At 31.2% G+C, this 18,595-nt stretch overlaps 1 protein-coding gene across 1 annotated transcript in view; it reads right to left on the minus strand.

Moving 5' to 3' along the window:
* The window catches only part of LOC127701409 (sex peptide receptor-like), a 70,875-nt gene that overhangs the window by 26,678 nt on the left and 25,602 nt on the right, over positions 1-18,595 (minus strand). The window lies entirely within an intron of this gene.

Raw genomic sequence — 18,595 nt, forward strand, 5'->3', positions numbered from 1 at the left:
ATCAAGATGTTAACACATAGCCTTTTCAACAACGATACCATATATGAAGCGTCTAAAACATCCTGTATCTTCAAAGGTGGGGGAGAAATTGAAAAAAAATCAAAGATTTGCCGATATAAAACCATATTCTTTAAAAAACAAAAACATTAAGACATGAAATAACACATCTAACCACGAGGTCCCCGACATAACTATGAATATTTCAAAACATGTTTTTCTTGGCAGGATATAATAGCCGATTCATCGAAGTAATATAAAAGCAAAACAACGTTTGAAGACTTTTAAATGTTAAATGGTTGTGTCTTATAGCAAATTTCACCACTACAAAAGATTACCTCAAAGGTAAATCAAAGTACTGAAGTACTGAACATCGGATGACCGCAAGTTCTTGTGGATGGTCAAAAGCACTTGTCTCAGAAAAAAATCACATCTCTAAACCTGAAACTGAGGTTAATGTACAGAGATATATTTTTTTCTGAGACAAGTTCGTGCGTGTGTGATGAATAAATGACAGGAAATTCAACCTCACCGTAATAACTATTATATTGTAGTGATACAAATCAGTATACACTGGCTTGTTGTTATATACTAGTATTATATTAATATAACAGTTACATATATATATAATTTTCATCCATTTGTATATCATTCTATTCTACTGTTCTAATAATAGTGCAGTGCAAGTGCATGGTGGACACTCTTCTGTAAAAAATCGATTTTTCTAAAAGATTGGATATGAGTAGGCATTCATATTTTCCCGCAAAAACAATCTTTCATGCAGAGTTACCGGTCCTTGCGGGGATTGCCGAGATATTCTCCCGCATGCATTCACACAATTTTTCGGTACGTGTGCATAGATATTATCAATGATTTTTTACTCATATATATATATGTATATATATATCTAACGACAAAACACTTTCATATTATTAATTGATGTTCTAAACAAAAATATTTTTATCAGTATTCATTGAAGAGACGTATTCAGTTTAATTATAACAAACAATAAGGAATGTTATTTTGCACTCGTTAATGTACGCGTATTTATCATGTTTATAGATCGGTTACAAACCCAAAACAGAAGTTACGTAATGGAAATCTAGGCGATGGCAAAACATCGGAATGCCCTCACGGTCATCGCGATGTAAAAACAAACAAACTAAAAGATAAAAAAGCTCATAATAAAAAAGGGGAAAAGAAACCACATAAACTATAAAATAAACAATTGACTGACTAGTTACATGTATTTTCCAGAGAAAACATCGTGATTGAATATGTTGCACGACGTAAAACCCTTAACTTCTTCATTGTATGACATTACCTTATACTAGATTCGAAGATTTAAATAACAGTCGTATCAACTCTAGGTTCCAAATACCCCTATTAATGTTTATATTGTAACAGCATTGCGTCAACACATTTAGTTGATATACTTAGCTTCATCGTGTACACGTGTTCTAATAATTAAAAGATAAGACATTTAATGAAGCGCTACAATATTGCCAATTGCCTAGAAAATACAATTGTTTGTGGATTATTTTTGATACACTTGTAAGCTATCGTAATTACGAAAAGTCAAGTGTGGGCCAAAACTTCTGAATAATAGGTTATCGCTAGTAAAATGGATTAACATTTACAGAAGGAAAGCTTTTAAGCAATACTGTCACGTGAGATCAGTCAACAAAACAGAATGCACACGATGTCTGCAGTACTGCCAAACTATGTTCTTAAGTGAAAGATTTAACCTTTGTTTGCTTCAACCTTTGATCTGTATTTATCACATTTTAACATACAAACATATATTTATGCATTGTATGGTATATATTGGATTTTTGTTTTGTTCATTTTACAGTTGCCTGATATAAATCGTTTTAAGCAAAAATATTTTTGTGACGCCTTTAACATAATGGCGGTGTACAATGTTTTCAAATGAATATATCTTTGTCGAAATATTAATTTCCTTGTGCAATGGAAAAACGTATAACACACATTTCAAAAAATGATAATAAACATTGTCGATATAACGAAAAAAAAAAACTGACAAAGAAACCGGGCGTATCATTAGGTACGCCAGTCGCAAGCTTCGTCTACAAAAAAATCATTTGTGACTCTTGAATAAAAAAAAATTAAAAGGTCAAACTAGGTACGAAGTTGATGAGCATTGAAGACCAAAAAATCCGAAAGGTTTTGCCAAAATATAGTTACGGTAATCTATCCCTGGGGTAGAACATCCTTAGTATATCAAACGATTAAAGTTTTTTGTAAACAGTGTATTTGTAATATTACCATATCAATGATAATTCATGTCAACACAGAAGTTATCATATCAAAAGTTTAGAATATTACGAATACAAAGAAAAATCAGGAACACACTATAAATACTCGGAAAACTATGTTTTTATAATCCATGCAAGTTTATTAATGATCGTCATTCGGTATTGAGACTTCGGTCCGTTGAAATATTTTCCATGTGTCTACCTATTGGGAATGTTTTAGAGAGAAATAAGAAAGACGAAATATCATTTCAGGTAAAAGAAATGAGAATGAAATCAATCGAAATCAATTTACTATACTTAACAGCGTTCATGAGTTCAGGTTTGTCGACAGGGTAAACATTATATACCATGAGACACGGTTTGTCGACCAGGTTTGTCGGCAGGCTGAACATTATATATCATGAGACCAGGTTTGTTGGCAGGCTGAACATTATATATCATGAGACCAGGTTTGTCGGCAGGCTGAACATTATATATCATGAGACCCGGTTTGTCGACAGGACTATAAGACCAGGTTTGTCGGCAGGCTGAACATTATATATCATGAGACCAGGTTTGTCGACAGGACCACGAGACCAGGTTTGTCGGCAGGCTGAACATTATATATCATGGGAACTGGTTTGTCGACAGGACCACGAGACCAGGTTTGTCGGCAGGCTGAACATTATATATAATGAGACCAGGTTTGTCGACAGGACTATAAGACCAGGTTTGTCGGCAAGCTGAACATTATATATCATGGGATCAGGTTTGTTGACAGGACCACGAGACTAGGTTTGTCGGCAGGATGAACATTATATATCATGGGACCAGGTTTGTCAACAGGACTATAAGACTAGGTTTGTCGGCAAGCTGAACATTATATATCATGGGACCAGGTTTGTCGACAGGACCACGAGACCAGGTTTGTCGGCAAGCTGAACATTATATATCATGAGACCAGGTTTGTCGACAGGACTATAAGACCAGGTTTGTCGACAAGCTGAACATTATATATCATGGGACCAGGTTTGTCGACAGGACCACGGGACCAGGTTTGTCGGCAAGCTGAACATTATATATCACGAGACCAGGTTTGTCGGCAAGCTGAACATTATATATCATGAGACCAGGTTTGTCGACAGGACCACGGGACCAGGTTTGTCGGCAAGCTGAACATTATATATCATGGGAGCAGGTTTGTCGACAGGACCACGAGACCAGGTTTGTCGGCAAGCTGAACATTATATATCATGGGACCAGGTTTGTCGACAGGACCATGAAACCAGGTTTGTCCACAGGACCATGATACCTGGTTTGTCGACAGGGTAAATATGATATGACATTCATGCATCAAACAAACAAACAAACAGACAACTTTTTGCAAGTATATCTCTGTTTTTCTCATGAAAAGCTTAATACGTGGCATGCGCAATACATTTTAATCACGAATGTGAGTCATTAAATTAAAGAGATTCAAATGCTTATTACAATTAGGATTCAATAAATAAATTAATTGATCTTAAATAAAAATGAAAATATTAATTTCAGTGAGTTCCTGTCTTTTCCAAAGATGTTAATGAAGTATATATATGTAAATATTCAAAGTGTATTTTAAAATGCTAATTCCAATACTATGTAACAACCTAACAAATATACATAGTAATGAAAATAACAAGATGATTATCCAGTGAAATGGAAACAAAATCATGTACATTGGCTGTCAGGATTAAGGTCTATTATTATGTTAGTGTCTTATGCATATTAAGTTGATGCTTGCTTCATGTTTTCTGTGACATTCTGGTAATGTTTTATTTTATAGTTATTGCAATGTATCGGAAACCCTGTGCATTTATTGTTGTTTTCTGTGGAGAAATTAGCTTTGATGAGCTTGTCCTTTTCTGAAAAGTCTTTATTGAACAGCCTTTAATATACATGTTTCATGATGTACTACGTAACAGAACATAAATAAAACATTACGCATTTAATGACTGCATGTCCTCAGATTATTTATTGAATAATAGCTTTATAGTGTACTTTCAAGCCTTAAAATAAAAATGTTGGATCAATGCTTTAAACACAATCAGATATGAGTTTTTGTAAGGAGGTTTTCTCAACCCTGACAGTTATTATATTGAAGATTTTCGTGACTTGTGCAGTTGTAAACATTTTAATTCGAAAATTATAGAAGAAATTGAAAATGAAAAGGTTACAAAACTCAAAATTGTTTTATTTTTAAATATCAAAGTTCAACACATTGGAAATTGTTTATTTAGTTTGACATTTATTAAAAATAAAAATAAAATCATTTTTTTTATATAAAAGTATATTAATTTTTTTGTAACTTAGGTTGAGATTGCGATATTAATTATATCGGTGTCTTTATTCAATAATTTCCAGAATATCTGCAATAGACCATCATTTGTTTACATTTTTGTTACAAAAATGGGCATTGTTGCAGGTTTCTTATATTCCAATATACATGCATAATAGGTTTCTTGATAATTTGATTTTATTAAAAAAAAACAATAAAAGGAGTATAATTGTTGATTTAGATGTTTTATTGGCGTCTTAATTACACTCCACGTTAGCAACGTTGTTCATATAACAAGAAATTATATGACATGCTGTGAATAATCGGTACCAATTCTAACAAGTAATTGCATTAGTGATCAGGTTGGCGTGTTCGATTCCTTATCATTTAATTGACCTGTGAAAATGTCACCTGCAATGTGCCATAAACAAAAATATATTTGTTGGAGAGCCTTTTATAAAGAAGGTTAATAGATCAATACACTTTCATCACTGATATATTATCACATTCATTCGGAAAAGCTAGACTTTCTCAGTTGTCCAGGATATACCTAAAACAGAATTCACTTGAAATAATTTAATCGATAACCAATCACAGATTTAGAGTTACGACTATAGAGTTCAATTTTATTTCTCAAGTTCACTCCTTGGAATTCTCATTCGTTGCAATCATGCACTACTTTTCATATTTGTAGCTACTGTTAAAATAACATTGAAGTACAAGGCTAATTATCACAAACAAAATTTGAATACAACACAGACGAAACATGCATTGGATGAGCGACAAGACTTTAATCAACCTCGACAAGACTTGAAAAAACAGTGACATGACTTGAAATAACAGTAACAAGACTTGAAACAACAGCGGAAGCTTTGGGTTTGGTTATATGTTTCAAAACATTGACTGCAAGGCCTTCCATATGTTCGATAATTGGATGGAAACATTACAATTCTTGGCACATCACATTTGAAACATCAGACAGAAAATACATGAAAAATCAATGATAACAACGATTATTTTTAAATTCTTTACACGGATTAGAGGGAATTAGTCTTCCCACATTCGTTACTGTAAATGTCTAAGAATACAAATTATTAATTGTAATTGAAGTTGCATTTCACCTTAAGTAAAATCACTGAACAATTTACTTTTCCGTATCTGATATATGTTTCTAGTATTCAAACAACAGCTGTATCTGCCATAGCTAGCTTACTGTAATACCGAACATATTTTAACCTAGCTTTCTTAATTATGCGCCGTCTCTTATTTCCTTGTTTCATCCTGTTTGTAGCTGGAGTTCGTACTTTTATATTGTGTGTTTTTTACGATATATGATCTAGACAGGCAAAAAGGGGGTGGGTGCAGATGTTAAACTGTGGTATAATTCCACCACAATTTGTGCTTATACAGAGTCACTGGGCCGTGTGTTTTGTTTATTGTTGTTTGTTTTTATTTATACGTTGGTTTCTTCGGAGTAGTCGTGTGTTGGTGGTTGGTTTAGGTCTTCTGTAATCCCAAATATCTTTTGTAGTTCCTGCTACCCCTTTTATCTGTCAAGTGTCAAGAAGGCAATAAAAAAAAACACACAACATTATTATTGTCACTCAATCAGCTATCCACGAAACCTTCAAGAGACAAAACGCACACAAAGAAATCCCCAAATAGTACCTGTTAACATCCTGGAGTAAGATATTAGATGTAAGAACATTAAATAGTATCTAGGTTATCCCATTTAAAATTGATTGGTTACGTCAAAGTCGTGATGAAATTACATACTAATTATTCGGATGTAGAATAATGCCCAATAATTGCTTCAATTTACCCTCCATATTTTGAAAATCACCAACAGAGTTATTTAAAACACAATAAAATTCATTGATGTGAACTTTTTATTATACACTTCAGCTATACATTACAAGTACATTGTACATGTGAATGGTTCGTGAAAGTAGAGCAAGTCAGGAATACTACAACAACGACATTGTTTGATAAACTAGGTTTAATAAAATGGAATCGTTGAAGTTATTTTATCATCATTTGCATTTATCAATGAGAATATTGGCATTACATGCAAGTCTTGACGCGATATAAGATACATCACAGGAAAAACATGAGGCGGAAAGTATCTAAGGGAGATTCAAAACTCATAAGTCGAGGATAAGAGACCGACAACATCATGGCATGGAAAACAATTAAACAATATACGAATAAAAACAAATTAAAAAATATAAATTACTGAGCAACACGAAAATGGTCAATGATATTATACTTATTTCTTACACGAAATGGACATTCTTAACTTAAAACTTTTAAGTACAAGAACTAACTGACTTATTCTAATTTTAATTGAAGCTACCCTCTTTAAATAAAGAATTTATTATTTTTATCATTGATAATAATAATAATAATAATAATAATAATAATAATAATAATAATAATAATAATAATAATAATAATATAATAATAATAATAATAATTATCATCATCAATGTAATTTCCGGTAAATAACATCAATTAGTCGCAGTAGAAGTGTCCTCCTGGATCCTGAACGACATAACAGTATTTTTCCCATAATGCAACAATATTTACAAAAAGTTCTTAAGGAAGTTTTGATTGGGGTCATGTTGTTATCATAAAACTTCAGTTTGATTCATTAAAATACACGATATCAAATCACCTTATAATTGGAAGAAAAAAAATCAAATTAAATCCGTAGATCAGATAAGCAAACCTGCATGGTTTAATTGGATCTATTTTAATAGAATTTTCCTATACACAGATGATGGCATATGATAAGGTTTCCTGCATCAATTAATTTGTTAAGTACATCGCAATAAAAACGTGTTCACTTAATAATATTGACCATCATTGCCGTAGTATCAATATGTCAAGATATTTATTGAAATGATTGGAAATAATGGTTTCAGAAATAAATAATGGCAAGCATTTTCAAGCTAATTACACAGTATATACAAATATTTATCATGTAAAAAACAGTTTAAATGGCATTTTGATTCAATAAATAATTGATAATTTCAATAAAACATGATTTCACCAAATACATAGCTTTTAAGACTAGCATAAAGAAACATAATGGCTTCATATACATGTCTTTACATTTACAAACTAATTTACCATACAAATTATTGCATAATTGTTATTTTAGAGCGCGCCAGAAATAATGTCTGTAGATAGGATCTCTCGTTATGTTACATAATTTTTTCTTTATTATTTTCAATATTTAGGTTATAATTTCCAATTAAGACCTAATCATGTTCTATTCACATTTTTCCAATATTTGTTTTCGTTTTATTCTTTTCAGTATTATTTTTTCAAACCAAAATTAACTTTTTATACATTGTGAATTGGATGGAGAGTTGTCTCATTGGCACTCACACCACATCTACTTATTTATATGATCATAGATACCAGTATTAAAATTTTATACGCCAGACGCGCGTTTTGTCTACAAAAGACTCATCAATGACGCTCGAATCAAAAAAGTTAAAAAGGCCAAATAAAGTACGAAGTTGAAAACCACATTACGCTAAACAATCCATAAAATAAGTACCATGGTCACGTATCAATGCCAAGACTATGACAAAAACACAGTCCCTAGGTACTACATTCATTTATAATATTAGTGATTCAGATTCATTTCCAAGGTTTCATACTGATTATTAAATCACAGCCTACAACAATATCAAGTTAACAATGTACTGTTTTTTTCTTTGGCATATACAATTTATTACCCTTTGTCCTAGCAGAGACAAATATAGACACTTACAATGTAAGCGATAAGAAAAGGTTTTAGTAAATTCATACATTGTAAGTGAGCGTTTTGTTCCATTCAGTTGAAATAAAGTTAAACAGCTTAGCAATACAATAATCTAATTATCGAAAACAATTTTGATACCAAAGTCTGAATCGTTCATAATTTTCTGTCTTTATTTGATAGAATGTAAATCTAAGGTATATAAGACGAATACCAAACGATAACAACCACCAAAAGATATCTTAAAGTTCTTAACAGGCTTCCTTGCAAATATCCAAAAGATATCTTAAAGTTCTTAACAGGCTTCCTTACAAATATCCAAAAGATATCTTAAAGTTCTTAACAGGCTTCCTTACAAATATCCAAAAGATTTCTTAAAGTTCTTAACAGGCTTCCTTACAAATATCCAAAAGATATCTTAAAGTTGTTAAAAAGGCTTCCTTACAAATAATTTCAAGTCTATTACGGTGACTTGTCTTTAAAAAAATACAAAAAAAAAAACCACTTTACTTTCAAATAAGTGTTACATTTGGATGTTGTTTTATTGACGTATAACCCGCGCACATCTTTCATCTTTCATTCACATCTATATATACCAGAGTCTAGATACAACATATTCTTATTTAGTTGAAGTTGACTAAGCATGATGAAATGGATATATATACTTATTTCTTGTTCATTAAAGAATCTTATTTAAAACAATAAATTCATTTAATTGCAAATAATGAAATAAACTGTTTTTTCATGTTTTTTTTTATTTAAATGCATTCATTTAGACAAATTTAGCAATGAGGCAATTTCTTCTATAAAGTATAAAAGTGTCATGTAAAGGGAGCTACCATTAGATTTTTATTGGGGGGGGAGGGGGGGGCTAGGATGAAAATTTTTTGTCCTGCATTTTTTTTTAGTTGTAATCTCTGTCCTGCCTTTTTTATTTTTTACTCTATTCGGTCCTGCCTTTTTTTTCATTAGTTTATCCTAGCCCCCATAAAAATCAAATGGTACTCCCTAACCAAAAATAACGTTTAATATAAAAATAAAGAGGTGCGGTATGATTCCCAATGAGACAACTATCTACACAAGTTCAAATAAAGTGGATGTAAGCAATTATAGGCAACCTTTTTATTACGGCATTCAACCATGAGAAAAACCCATACCGTAAACATTTTGTAACACTGTTATCTATCAAATACCTAGAATATTCGAAGCAGATGAAGACGAAAACAACCAAATAATATAAATTTTAAAAAACCGGGACGTCACATAAAAGTAAAGAAGTAAAGAAAAATTGTTGACATTGCAGAATAAATTACAAATTCTACAATTCTGCTTGGCAATAAATTTTATGGTTATGTGTTTTGCATTGAGATGGAGTAGAACAAATCATCTCTGATTATTTGACTGTTTGAAGATGTTTTGTAAAATCTAGTTGAGTTCTAACATTAAACGAATCACAGCTGTATGTGATATTATATGAGTACCATCATATGCATGAACATAACTTATTAAATGACTCGTTAAGTTTGAAGCAAGCCCGTCACGATCAATACCTTACCAATTTGAACACTCAACTGTAAGAACGTCGTTAAAATCTCTATATAATTTAGATTTGATTACCCTTGTAATATTGTATAGAACATTCAGATTAATAAGACATAATCGTTGTGCTTCCATTTTTATAATTTGGGAGGCAAACCATTCTGCTTGTTAAATTCAAAAGGAAATTACCCTAGGCTTTTTTATGTTATGTCATACAAGTAACATGTGTTATACAGTTTATCAGTTCCGAAAAATGTTTAAAAAATACATCAGTACGGCTGTACTTAAGACACTTTGTATGTCTCAAACACCATTGAGAAATAACTATCCAGACTATGAGTCGTTGATCTTAAGTTTTTAATTTTGAACAAAATGAGATGTGCGGTCAACATCCGCAAGTCCTTACCAAACATTACTTGACATGTAAAATCATCAATGAACATGTTGATTCCATATCAACAGGTTAAGTACTTTGGGCTTGCTTTCAGTAACTGCACGTGAACACTCTTAAACATGTGATCTATTGTTGTACTGCTTGTAAGAGATTAAAGAAATGTAAACAAGACGTACTGATAAGTTATAAACAACAATGTAAAATCCTAAATTAACCCAGACAACTAAACAACAATATAAATAAAAAATTAACACATACTAAAAAAAAAAATTGTAAAATTCCAAATTTACTAAGACAAAATCAAAAACAACATCGTAAAATTCGAAATTAACCCAGACAACTGAAGAACAATGTAAAATTCCAAATTAACGCAGACAACTAAACAACAATGTAAAATGCCAAATTAACACAGACAAATAAACAACAATGTAAAATGCCAAATTAAAACAGACATGTAAACAACAATACACAATTCCAATAATAAAAAAATAAAAATGACAAAGAAACAACATGTGATCGAGATAAACAAGTGAATGGTTAAGTGCTTAACGACAAGTTTAATAACGTCACATTGTATGTGCCTGTCATTAGCCAGGAACCTCGTCAGTGATTGTCTTTAGTCATATCTTTATTTATTTTTGATATTTTAGGGGATTTGTTGTTAATTTTAGATTAACAAAGTGGACATAAAGATAGATGACAGGATCATTCTATCTGTAGTGAGTTGAGAAACTTAAACACCCTAAACGGTAAAAAAAAGAGGCGGAAGATATCAAAGGTACATTCAACAGATTTACCAATTGTTGGTGGTGACTGTAGAACATAATTCCCAATACAAAATTACATGGTACCGATTATACCATGCCAGAAACATCGTTATTGGTTGTCCTTAGTTACATCTTCATGTTTTTGTTCTATATGAAATTTGATATGACTGATATTTTTTTTATAGATCCTATTTGATATATTCACAACTTTTCTCAACTAGGGGCAATATATACAGTTTGACATATTGAATAGACGTTTGTTTATTACAAATATTAGACAAAACCATGGCCAAAAAGAAAAACAAAAAGTCATTAAAACACAACATAGAAATCTAATGATTTCTCAACACGAACCTTACTTGTGATGGTGATGAACACATGTGTTGTTTTCATAGATCATAGTTTTTAAGAATTAAAAAAAATAACGACTCAATGGTGTAAGAAAAAGATACCAAGGGAACATTCAAAACTCATAAGTCGAAGAGAAACTGACAACACCATGGCAAAAAATGAAAGAATGTTAGGTATAAAAAGTTTAGCCGTGAAATTAATTGTTAACTATCTGATGTGTGAAAATACTCCGTCTATTAAGCTTAATATTAAAAAATAATAGGCGTTTATGACCAAAGAATACATTTTACTTTTAGACCGATAAACAAATCAGTTTCTGCCAAAGACTTATTTTGCACGAGGGGTTAAGAACCTTTTAGTTATTCATGCCAAGAAACATTGGGATCTATTAATATATACAAAGACAGCTTTTAAAGTTAAAATTGCATCTAATCCGGAATAGAACGGAAATTTGTCTAAACGGAACTCATGTATCAGGAAATATCGTAAACATTCGACAGTTCATTTATCCAAACATCAATCTAAACCGAAAATAGTCCATTAGGGGTTCATTTTAGACACGTTTCATTGCAATCATTAACAAAATAGACTACCTAAATTGTTAGTTCACATTATTGAAAACTGTTACAAGCACATGTTACATATTCAACAATCACTTATTAAAAATCAGATTAACCCTTGACCTTGATGTTATGTTGTCTTTTCAGCAAGGTACAGATACTAATTGGTTATTGACGTAAGGTAAAGCGATAAGGATTTTACGTTCTTCGTGACCTTTTGTAAGGCCTTTGCGAATAAAGCAGTGTTTTTTTTAATCTGCTACTTTTTATGAGTGCAAATAAATATTGGTCCCAATAAATAGCTTTTAATTTGTAAAACAAACTGAAATTTATTGAAGATTACCACGATATATTGTGGGAAATCAATTTTTAATATGTTTCCTAGGATGCAAAGGGAATTGTTTGAGATGAATTTTATCACCAAGGTTGCTATATGATCTTTCAAAAGTGTCGGAAATAGCAAATCAAATTAATGATAACCATAGAAATACTTTTCTAGTTCTATGCTGAATATGTGGACTTTGCAATGCGATATTCCTCAAAAGATTGTATGTGGGTATTATTTTCCAAGGCTTTGAGAAATGTCAATCTGGGAAATTGCAAGTGAATTTTAATTGACGCAGAATTATTTTCTACAAAAAAAGCTTTAGGGGAAAACTATTCAAATTCTTAATAAAAGAGCTTGAATTCTTTCCACGAAAATACTACAATAATGCATATATTATCTTCTAAACTTAAATGTTCTCACTCGTGATACTGGCAGACAAACTAAGTTGAATGACATCTAGTTTGAAATGCATCATTCGAAAGGGTAACGGAACTGTTACGTTGTCATTAAAGAGAGGTAGGATAACGGCACTGTTACGTTGTCATTAAAGAGAGGGAGGGTAATTGAACTGTTACGTTGTTATTAAAGAGGAGGGTAATTGAACTGTTACGTTGTCATTAAAGAGGAGGGTCACGGCACTTTTACGTTGTCATTAAAGAGAGGGAGGGTAACGGAACTGTCACGTTGTCATTAAAGAGAGATAGGGTAACGAAACTGTTACGTTGTCATTAAAGAGAGGGAGGGCAACGGAACTGTTACGTTTTCATTAAAGAGAGGGAGGGTAACGGAACTGTTACGTTGTCATTAAAGAGAGGGAGGGTATCGAAACTGTTACGTTGTCATTAAAGAGAGGGAGGGTAACGAAACTGTTACGTTGTCATTAAAGAGAGGGAGGGTAACGGACCTGTAACGTTGTTATTAAAGAGAGGAAGGGTATCGAAACTGTTACGTTTCATTAAAGAGAGGATATACCTTGATTCAGGCAGATACCTCTATTAATCATTTGTGATCATAATGTGTATGTTATAGGCATTCAAGGCTTATTAAGCTTTCGTGTGAAAATGAATTAAAATAATCTATATTGCTAAGAAGCTTAGAATCTATTATTAATAATTATTTCCACAAACGTACATGTGATTTCTAAAATCACTAACTTACTACATCAATGAAGATGGTCAAGTTATTGTGGGGCGTGATACGGACATTCTTTCCATAAGCCATTTGACGTCATGAAAGGACTACTGACGTCATAAGAGGAGACATCTGTTGCAGCATTTTCTATTTTGTTACCCTTTATACAGTAGTTGTTTCTGACTAGGTTTGTACACGATCTTATAAAAATGTCCCAATCTAAGTCCGTGTGTAATCTTTAGATCTATAATTGGTCCTCATTATTTAATTAAAAAGCAGTCAGTTTCAATTTAGATAAGAATTTTTCCATTATTTTCTACAACAAATGTCTTTAAATTAAAGATAATTGTTCAAATCAAATATTTGTTTTTGTTTTTCGTTTATAACTTGACAATTATAGTTCCCTTCTTTTTTCTTCGCCGCGATATAGCCTATTTGCGCGGATGCGGCGTAAAGCCAACCTCAATCAATCAATCAATCGTCTTTTTTCCTAAGAAACCTACATAGTTTTAATTCTACATCGAAAGTTTGCGATTTACCTTCTTTTATATACTTAACAATTCATAAATAAATGCATTAAATTGAGAATGGAGATGGGGAATGTGTAAAAGAGACAACAACCCGACCATAGAGCAGACAACAGCCGAAGCACACATTACGTACACATTGCATTTCATATTTATAATTTCAAGAAATCTTCTTTATTTTATTTTAGCAATATCGAGAATGGTCATAATTAGTAATGAATAGTGAATACCAAGTGACAATGTTAACACCATGGTATTACCAAGTGGCAGCGTTAGCACCATGTTAATACCAAATGGAAACGTTAACACCATGTTAATACCAGATTGATATGAAACAGAAGTAGTTGTACAGCATATACCATTCTCTTTTTTATTCTGAAGGTCGTTAGTACCGTCAATTAGACAATAGCATGGACTTTCCTATTAAAACAATAGTAATATAGAAATTGGTATTTTGGAGAATTAACACATGTACTGGTTATATATATACCCTTTATATTAAATTTGTTTCACGGTAGCCTGTTTCGAAGAGGCAATCATAGTTGTTGCAAATGAACTGTTAGCATTGCGTATATCTTAGTTTATAACTACACGAATTTTACACATTCGGCATTATATCTCTTGCTTAAAGCCATATTGTCACTATCAAGTTTTCCATAAAAAAAACTTGGCCAAAGAAAATTAGGTCAAACTCATCTGTTGATATTATCAAAGTTTTAGTGGGGATTTGTAGCAGAAAAAGTTTTACAAAAAGTAAAGTGGCTAAAAAAATTTCCAACAGAATGATTGTATTGTCTTCTGTGTATTATCATTTTGAGGGGGATTAGAAATAAAAAAGTTATATTTGAGGCATACGAATCTTATACCCCTTTGTTCTCGACGAATTCTATGAATTTCTCTCTCATGCAATTTGACCCTTACAATTTCTTTTAGTTTTACGCGAAGTCGTAATGCCTTTTCAGTTTTTCATATCCTACCTTTTTACCTTGATCTCTTGTTTTGCAAACAAAATTGCTACACTGGATGAGTTTATAAATTTCAGTTTGCTTCATAAATCAAAATCTATTTATTGGGACCAATATGTATTTGCACTCTATGATCGGCTAATTCCCACCAAAGACCATCCCTAATTTCAAGAAAAATAAGAGGAAATCTTTTAATGAATATTTTCTTGGTGAAAGAAAACGGTGATAGTGACAACAGTGCTAGAATAAATGTAAAACTATGGGATAGTTGTTTCTACACTATATTCTATCTATTAATGTAAAACTATGGGATAGTTGTTTCTACACTATATTCTATCTATTAATGGAAAACTATGGGATAGTTGTTTCTACATTATATTCTATCTATTAATGGAAAACTATGGGATAGTTGTTTCTACACTATATTCTATCTATTAATGGAAAACTATGGGATAGTTGTTTCTACACTTTATTCTATCTATTAATGGAAAACTATGGGATAGTTGTTTCTACACTTTATTCTATCTATTAATGGAAAACTATGGGATAGTTGTTTTTACACTATATTCTATCTATTAATGTAAAACTATGGGATAGTTGTTTCTACACTATATTCTATCTATTAATGGAAAACTATGGGATAGTTGTTTTTACACTATATTCTATCTATTAATGTAAAACTATGGGATAGTTGTTTCTACACTATATTCTATCTATTAATGGAAAACTATGGGATAGTTGTTTCTACATTATATTCTATCTATTAATGGAAAACTATGGGATAGTTGTTTCTACACTATATTCTATCTATTAATGGAAAACTATGGGATAGTTGTTTCTACACTTTATTCTATCTATTAATGGAAAACTATGGGATAGTTGTTTCTACACTTTATTCTATCTATTAATGGAAAACTATGGGATAGTTGTTTTTACACTATATTCTATCTATTAATGTAAAACTATGGGATAGTTGTTTCTACACTATATTCTATCTATTAATGGAAAACTATGGGATAGTTGTTTTTACACTATATTCTATCTGATAGTTGTTTCTACACTATATTCTATCTATTAATGGAAAACTATGGGATAGTTGTTTCTACACTATATTCTATCTATTAATGGAAAACTATGGGATAGTTGTTTTTACACTATATTCTATCTATTAATGTAAAACTATGGGATAGTTGTTTCTACACTATATTCTATCTATTAATGGAAAACTATGGGATAGTTGTTTTTACACTATATTCTATCTATTAATGGAAAACTATGGGATAGTTGTTTCTACACTTTATTCTATCTATTAATGGAAAACTATGGGATAGTTGTTTCTACACTTTATTCTATCTATTAATGGAAAACTATGGGATAGTTGTTTTTACACTATATTCTATCTATTAATGTAAAACTATGGGATAGTTGTTTCTACACTATATTCTATCTATTAATGGAAAACTATGGGATAGTTGTTTTTACACTATATTCTATCTATTAATGTAAAACTATGGGATAGTTGTTTCTACACTATATTCTATCTATTTATGGAAAACTATGGGATAGTTGTTTCTACACTATATTCTATCTATTAATGGAAAAAATGGACATATAACATTATTTTGTATTCATTAAAAAAGTAAATAATTTGGAAACAAAAGCTCAGTTTATGCAGACTTTGAGCGAGTGCTGTTTAACGTTAGACATTTGAAACGTAGACTTTTTATATGCTGATTGTCATAGAAGTTGACCTATGATCATTCATTTTATACAATACTGTTGACATTTTGGTTTATTTGTTAAATAAAAAGTGATAGATCGACTTAGCCATATTCACTTCCGTAGAGGAAAATATCATAGACTGTAAATTGAAAATCCCATCAGAATATAATTGCGGCAATCTTGTGATCTGTGTTTATTTACTATAGCTAGCACCTGGTTGATACAAACATCATAATTCACAAGACCAACAATCAATACTTAGACTTAATACTGTGAAACTACATGGCCTAATAAATCCTATTTCATAACCGATCTAGTGTTTAACTTTTCAATTTACACGCTAAATCTTGATTTATATTTATTGACTTATGACTGAATACAAGAATTCAAATGATGTAGAAGCTGCTGGAAACAAGATATCTCTGAATTGTTGTCGTGCTCCTGCAGGGATGAATGCAGTGATTTAAAATGATGTAATTTATACTGTTTAAAACTTCAGTTAAACGTATTTACATGAAACTATTTCAATAGAATGATTAATTTGCACGAAAAAGTAAAAGGAATAAAGTCGACTATCACTTCCAAAAGAGGATTAATTAGGTATAAACACTTTTACGTTTGGCTGTAAATCTTTCAAGATTTGTTATGCATCTTCCAAAACATGATCAATGATACTGCTGCATTATAAGGCTGTTTTATAAAATTTCCTTAATTTGATATTTTTATGCGCCTCTTTATACCATTTCCTGTGCAAGAAAACGACGGAATTATTGCTGAAAAATTGTCATCTGTTAAATTATTTATGTAACTCAAGTAAAATCGTCATCAAGAGTTAACTGTATAATCAGCTCACAGAGCGAGTGTGTTTTTCATAGCCCTTTTTACTACTTATAAAACAAGTTAACCTTGAACATAAATGATACATGATGTAGAATGCACATCCAATGATGTAAGAACTGATTCAACTCCGAAACGATTAAATTTTAAAGTTTTAAAACGCAAGACTTGCTATGGATTCTAAATGTTTTAAATAATAATGCTGACAATGGAGATATGTCGTCGAGTACACAAAAAAACAATGGTAAAACATGTTGATTTGTAGACATTGTACAGACATACATTTATTTATGTTTTTATATGATCTGCAGAATTCACTAGGTTGTCTTCTCATGTATAGTTATAATACCATAATCAGACAACGGCACGATAATGTGGGTCATTATAAAATTATCCCGAACGAAAGGTAGGATGAGGTGAGCCACACATGGGTTATTAGGACAAATTAAATCCGGTGATATGTTGCATACGTTGCTTAGACATTAACCCAGAAAGAAAGACAGAATTGTGACTACGATAAAAGGAATAAATCTGTGGTCATTTGTAAAATAGATATTCTTTAAATAAACTCATCATAGATACCAGTCTTGTACGCCCCACGCTAATTTCGTTCACAAAAGACTCATCGGTGACGCTCGAATAAAAAAAAAGTAAAAAAAATGAAATAAAGTACGAAGCTGAAGAGCATGTCAATTAAATCATAATGTCGTCCGTAAACTTTCAAAGAGATGAACTCTACCTTCTGTCAGTTTGTTAGGGATTTTTGGCACATATTTTTAAAAGTCAGAATTTGACTTCGAAACTGGAATAAAAAGCATATAATTTCTAAATCTTTTATAATTTTCTATACCACAAAATTGCAAAATTTCTAGCTGATAATAGAGTATATGCAATGTCTCTAACTGAAAAGTTTTATAATATACCTAATTGTATATTAGGGTATATGCAATTTCTCCTGTTCAATATAACTTCTAATTTCTTATTTAGCTAAATGCAGTGTATATGAAATTTCCCAGATCAAAATGTGAATTCGTTCTTTTGTATATTGACTAAAGAAGGAATACGTTAGCATATTCATTTACTTAAATTGTTACTACACGTTAAAGTGTTATCTGTTTGACCAACTGAAA

Source organism: Mytilus californianus, unplaced genomic scaffold, assembly GCF_021869535.1.
Source record: "Mytilus californianus isolate M0D057914Y unplaced genomic scaffold, xbMytCali1.0.p SCAF_5, whole genome shotgun sequence".
NCBI classification, from domain to species: domain Eukaryota; kingdom Metazoa; phylum Mollusca; class Bivalvia; order Mytilida; family Mytilidae; genus Mytilus; species Mytilus californianus.